The following is a 6,958-nucleotide window of genomic DNA, read 5'->3' as shown; positions in this document are numbered from 1 at the left end:
TTGCAGTCCCTTCTAACTCTATGATTCAAGCCCTTAAAGAGGCACCATCACAGTTGTTAGCCCTTACCCCTGTCAAATTCTTTCAGTTGTTCCATATTCCAGACTTCAGTGATTCTGTAATGGAGCTGGTACTTTACAGAAAATATCAAGCACTTATTTAGGTCATTACATTTTCAAAGAACGTGGCAAACATTAACTAATCTTCACAGCATCCCCATAGGTCTTGTAACTATTATTATAGATGCAGGAGTCAAAGATACTTGCCCAAGACCACATGGTGTCAATATAAGTGTCCAGATTAAAATTCAGATTCTCCTAGTTCCTAGTTCTGTGTTCAGGTCACTTGAAAAGGACAGTTGTACTAGTAAACTCAAACTGAGCCTGATTCTCCACTACCTTTCATAGAATCGAAGTCCAGAAAGGACCATTCTTATTACCTAGTCTGACTTCCTATATAGGCACAGGCCATAGAACTTCCCCAAAATAATTCCTATTCCATCAATACCAAGCCAAAGTATCAAATATGAATTTCCCCCTCATTTTCAACCAGTGATAACCTTTTTACATATATATTAATGAGTGCACATGGTGTATGGCAGTGAAGTATCCAATCTACTATTGCATCACCTTTTATAGTGCACCAGTTTATTTACTAACTGATGCAAGGTATGTTGGACATTTGAGAGATTTCTTACTCACTGCAGCCAGGACTGTTTTTAAAAATTAAGCAATAATTGCAATGCTTTGCATAAAAACTGAAACATAGACAATTCTCAAGGTAACAGCAGAGTAGGAGATGCTATTTTTTTTTTTTTTTTGCCCTAGCAACTTCAGCCCTCCCTCTAAATTAGATAAATCAAAGATTTGAATCCAGATTTGATGTAGGCCAGAGTTTATGAGTCAAACCAGAGCTAATGTTTCGCCTTGAGTATCCAAACAAGGGCTAATGTCAGATTCAATGACACCAAACTCTTTATTCTCTCAAGCTATTTCTTTGATATTTTAACACCAAATGATGGAAATCTTATAAGATTAGCTGTTTTCATCAGCTTTCTGATCTCTTGGGTTGCATCTGACCCATATTCAGAAATAAGAGAGCTGTAAGATTTAGATCCTCTCTGGACTCAAAACAGGATAACATTTGAAACCCCAGGACAGTGTAAGATACTCCAGTAACCATCCTAAGAATTTCTCTATTCTATAATGTCAGTGCTATTATGGATGCACAGGTTTATTAGCATATATAAGACACTATGTAATAGGATGATTTGAGATCTAAATGACCGGATTAAGGTCCCCACTCCACAGTGTATTTGCAATTCATGCTGAATGAATTTGCTGTCAAACTGTCATTTTATATTAGAAGTGAATTTTCCTGCTCTTGATTCTCTTTCTGCTTATGCTTTCCCCATTCTTCACTGCCTCAGGATTTTGGAAGAATAATAAAAACTGAAATATAACAAACTACTTGAGTCACTGAATACATTTTGCATGGTATTCATTTCCATCACCATCAACTTCAAGATGTGCCTAAGAATGACATAAAACAACTTGATGCAAATTACCATTAATACAGCAGTGCATTTGAATAACGAGTCTTTGTTTATAATAAATAAATAAATAAATAAATAAAGGTCTCTTGCTGTCATGTTACAGTGTAACTGAAACTGAATAAAGCTATTCAGCCAGGAGGTGTATATACACAATAGCAGTTGGTAAGCAAAGCACACAACTTCTGAAAACAAAAAGTCGGCACACAAATATGGCCAAGAAATTAGGTCTTGGATTTCAGGAATGAATTGATAGAGTATATCAGAGTTAAATGGCATTAGATAGCTTATTGTTTAAAAAAAGAACAGTGATGGGTACAACAACTGCCCTTGATGCATTCAGGCTAGATTCTACCCCTATTAGTATGCCCCATAAATATGGATTTTCCCATGAGTTGGCTGAGACTGCCATATGAACAGTCATTCAGTAAACCTTCCCAAATATGTTACTTTCTTATACGGACATGCACACATTCCAAAAGTGCCTCAAACAGTTAACCTAGCTGCCTGTTTCTTCTGAGACCCATGAAGCAGAGTAGCATGTTAAGGTGTGTATCTAGCTCATCTTCCCCTTTTCATAAATGGGCAGCAGCGCTGGGCTATCCACTGGAGAAAGTGACAGAAATCGGGGTTGACGCTGAGAAGGGGAAAGTTGAAGCCAGACAGGCATGAAGGTGAGTTGGGATTTTTAGATCTAGAATGATGCTGCACAGGCCCATCTCTGGTACTACTGGCAAAGAGACAGGTGAATACAGATGTACGATGTAAGATACAGATGTAGGATCAAAATTCTGCAAATTCATAAAGCAAATGTATAGTTATCTGAAGTGAAAAGCCAATCTATTGTAGGATTTGGAGGTAGCAGCAATTCATATCACAGTGGTGAAGTCATAATATCAGTCTGAAGAGCCTGCTGAGTTTTTTGATTCTATATTATGAAATGTGCCATTTTCGGTGGCCCAGATAACACAGGGGAACTTCCAAGTTACCCAAGTTATTGAAGAAATGCCACGAAGTACAATGGAGAAATGTCATGATGCCTACCAATCTGTATTGCCAATGTCTTGCTACTGTAGCTGCCTCCTGAATACTCAGTATTATGAATAGTCATCAGTCACTTCAAGATGATTTAAGGTGATAAAAATAAGATGTATATATAAACTATATTGCATCCTCACGTCACCACCACAGCCCTTCCCGCTGCATAAATAACTCGTTAACCCATCACTTCCTAGGACAGTTTTTTAGCCAGGGCAGCTGGTGGTTTTATGTACTCTGAGCTGAATGTAAATGTCAGCAGCTTCAGAACACTAGCAACAGATATGAAAATTGAATGTGTGTTTTCTTTGCGTACAAACAGGACCATCCATGAACTAGGTAGAATTGCAATGCGTTTACTACAGCACATAAGGCCGAGCTTATCAAAAGTAACTAGAGATTTTGGATGTGTCCATTTTTTGAGAGCCAATTTGAGACTCCTTAAAGAGCTCTGATTTTCAGAGGGGAGCGGGTTCAGCCCTTTCAGAAAATCAGCCCATTTTACAATGTCTCCAGTTGAACATCCAAAAACCAAAGCACCCAGAAGCACTAGTGACTAGGCAATACTTTAGGGTCAGATTCAATATGTGTTACTGTTCGTGAATAGTCTCTTACTCATGCAATATCTCGATTGATTTCAATAGAACTACTTAAGGAGTAAGGTATGACTCAGCATGAGCAGGGGTATCAGAACAGAGCCCTTAGCAAGCATAATAAACAGTTGTATGCAGTATTCATTCTAACTTAATAACTGAGCCCAGTTAAAAGGACAGCTGGGCAAATCATGCAACCACTTCTCCCCCTCAGAAAACCAACCAACCAACCAAAAATCTCATCCCTAACCCCTCTGAATTTTCATTCAAATATTTTAATTAATCAAATTTTACTGGCAAGAATATTGATAGATAGAAAATTACTAAAGAGTGCTTGATTTGGATCTTACACCAGTGCAAATCTAGAGTCACTTTGTTGACATTGATTGATGTCAGTGGAGTTACAACTGCTGTACAAGGTGGCCATGAGAGAGAAAAAAATCAGGCTTCTTATGTGTAAGTATTCATAGAAATTAAATTTTAAATTTATTTGAGCTATAAGTATTTCCATGCTCACTCAATTAGTGAACAGGAAAAAAATCATGTGATTTATCAGACCCATCACAATTAACACAGCTCAAATATCAAGTATTCATGATCAGGTTCTAGTGCAAAAATATTCAAAGATATGTTCAATAAATAAATAACAACAAATTAAGGGAATCATGCCTTGCTAACACACATTCCAGGAGCAAAAGAGGTTTAATTCATGAAATAAATTGTGAATTATTTTCTCAATTCTAAATAAAACCTTACAAAAGAGGGTGTCTGATCCCATTATTTGAATGCCCTCTTCCTAAATTTGGAAACAAATGTTACTTTGAATCATTTCTGAGTGAAACAGAAGTTTTTTGCTTGTCTGCACAGCCCCTCTGTTTATTAGGCAGGACTTGTCATCAATAAACATTAAAATAGCCCAGATTACAATGTACAGCTGATTTCTTTGTTTAAAAACCTGTGGTGCCTCTTCTTCCCCAGGGCTTTCAGCAAATTAAATTTTGTATCTTCTAGGGCTATCGTCTCCTGACCATTTGTAATGAATGAATTACATTTGCATTTGTGCAAATTCATCAAGTCACGGCTGTGAAAACTCTTTACTGGATGACTATAAAAGGTGATGTGAAAAAATCAATATCACATTGTGAGTGGACAAACCTTCCAGGGAAAAGAAGAGCAAGGCTTATGTATTACCTGGTGTCAATGACCAGGGCAGTATGTGACAGAACAGTAAATACCCAAATGGTTGTAGCATTTGAAACTGAAGGAATTGTCCAGCACTGGGATCCCTGATGAATAGTATGACCTAGAATAAGCTTTATTTCCATTGGCAACAATGTCTTGAGGAAACACCTGGGAAATTCTTCCTATACCCTGAGGTAATTGGCTGCTACTTCCATACATGAAGAATGACAGGAGAACCTCACTGCTGAATTTCTAACCAGGACATTGCTGACCAATATCTTAATTTAATGCTGCTACAGCAGAGGTGGGGGAGAGTCCCAGCTCACTGATGTAAATTTCATTTGACACAGTTAATATATTTCCCCTATTTGGTAACTTCTATTCTGACTGCAGCCTTCATGATCTATGACATGTCTCTAATACAATACAAATGATCAAACCTAAGGAGACTCTCTCAGCATGCAACTTAATTTAGAAACAGTCAGTAAAGGTTTAGAGCAGCGGTGTACAGATCAGCCCTATATTTGATCAAAAACGGTTTTATTCCTCACTATTTAAGGAGCATTCAGTCACTGTTCCCTTCAGGGCATGAAAGAAAATAGTGGGGACATTCTAGCCCTGAGGAAATCTGCTGGGAGAATTTCAACAGCTGTGTCACACAATTATGTTCATTGCCTGAGGCAAATTGGAACACATTCCCCCCCTCCACATCATTCGCTCATTAACTAGTCACCTGGGACAGAGCACCACCGCACATCGAGTAGTACCTTACACTGCCGGTAGCTCCACTGAAACCAACATTTCCACATACTTATTCTATTAGCCTGGCCTGATGATGGTTCCTTACAGCGATATGACACACATACAATGTTGAATGACCTCAGAGCAGAAGTGAGATTTACAATGGAGTGTCATATGCATTAAAGGCCTGATGCAATGTCCATGGAAATCAAGGGGAGGCTTTCCATGGACTTCAAAGAGCTTTGAATAAGGCTCTAGCTGAAAATAAACAAGTTTTATAGCAGCATAGTTATGTGTTATAGCACCCCGCAATGGGTCAGGTGGTCCCTGCCCTGAGGAACTTACCCTGGAGGTAGATACACCATACAAATGCAGGGAGAAGGAAGAAGACAACAGAAAGTGAATGAACAGGGGAGTGTGCCACACTTTTTGTAGTTTCAGTATATTTTCATAATGATGTAAATGGGAGGTTATGAGCATTTCCCTAAGGGCTAATCTAGTAAATTGATGAGCCGTTTGGTCAATTGTGTTAAGGATGGAGATAACTGACATCCCTCCCCACCAAAAATCTCACATCTTTCACCTTTTCAGTCCAGCAGAATGCAAATTATGGCTGATCACTTTAAAGCTGTTGCTGTGTTCCATGGACAGGGCATTGGACCAGGATTCAGGTGACCGGGGGTCTAGTCTTGGCTCTTGTCTGACCTGAGGCAAGTCATTCCATGCCTGTTTCCATCCTGCCCTTGTCGGTCTTGCCTATGGGGCAAGGATTTTTTCCACTGTGCATACCTACCCTGTCTAGCACAATTGTGCCCCATCTCACTTGAAGCCTCTAGGCCATAATGAAATACAACAACCAAAAATTTTTTTTTTAAAACAATATGAAAAGAAATGGAACTACAATCATCCAATTTGCCATTATATTCGCTGCACCTATGTAAGAAACAGTCAGTCTAGGATACTTGGATACAAAAATGTATGAATCATTTGGAGGAATTTTTAAAGCAATCTTTAATGCCCTGGGCCTAATATAGAGCATAAACCTATAGTCTAGGCCTTGAGAGTTCCGTGATGTATTACATTAACACAGCAGCAGCAGAATATTTGTAAATTGCTGTAAATATTATGATGAACACGTGCCTAAAAATAAAATCATTCATGTCTCCTAGTTCAGATGCACCATCAGTTACAAATTGGATTCTTAAAGGAGGAGTTCTTCAAAAGCAGAAGAGTTTGTAGGACTCCAGTTCTCCACCAGCCAGCTCTCCCATTCTATAGCCTGCTGATATGGATTAGTGCCTGACCTGCTTGGGGTCACAAAAAATGGGACTGATTTTCAAATGTGAAATTTATTGCATTTTTGATCATTTTCAATTTCACTGAAATACTTTGCACCCCTCTGATATTAGCTGTCTGCAGAGGAGTGTTTTCTCTCAAAATGGAGGATCAACAATCTGATGAGTACTTCCTCTTAATGGGGCTCCAACAAAGAGGATCTGTTTCTTAGTTCACTATAAAGATGATGATGAAGGGAGATGATTCCTTCCCAATTCCTGTGCATCTTACCGGTCCCAGCTACTGGGGCTTATAGTTTATCCCTAAATGAATGGCATTAGGATTCTGCATTCAAGCAATTAATTATTTTTGCGATCAACTCTGGATCAATGTATAGTATATAACAGCGTACTTGTGACCTAAGTTTCATTATTAAATAAAGTTAGTACAATTGAATAAAAAAAACAAAAATTCCAAAGTAGTTCATATAGCAGTACATCAGTTAATGTTACCATGCTGGCCATACAGGGAGAATGATCATCTTAGATTTCTGAAGGATCTCAAAAGAGCTTTGCAAAG

This window comes from Trachemys scripta, chromosome 9 (assembly GCF_013100865.1).
Source record: "Trachemys scripta elegans isolate TJP31775 chromosome 9, CAS_Tse_1.0, whole genome shotgun sequence".
Lineage (NCBI taxonomy): Eukaryota > Metazoa > Chordata > Testudines > Emydidae > Trachemys > Trachemys scripta.
This window is presented reverse-complemented; position numbering follows the sequence as displayed.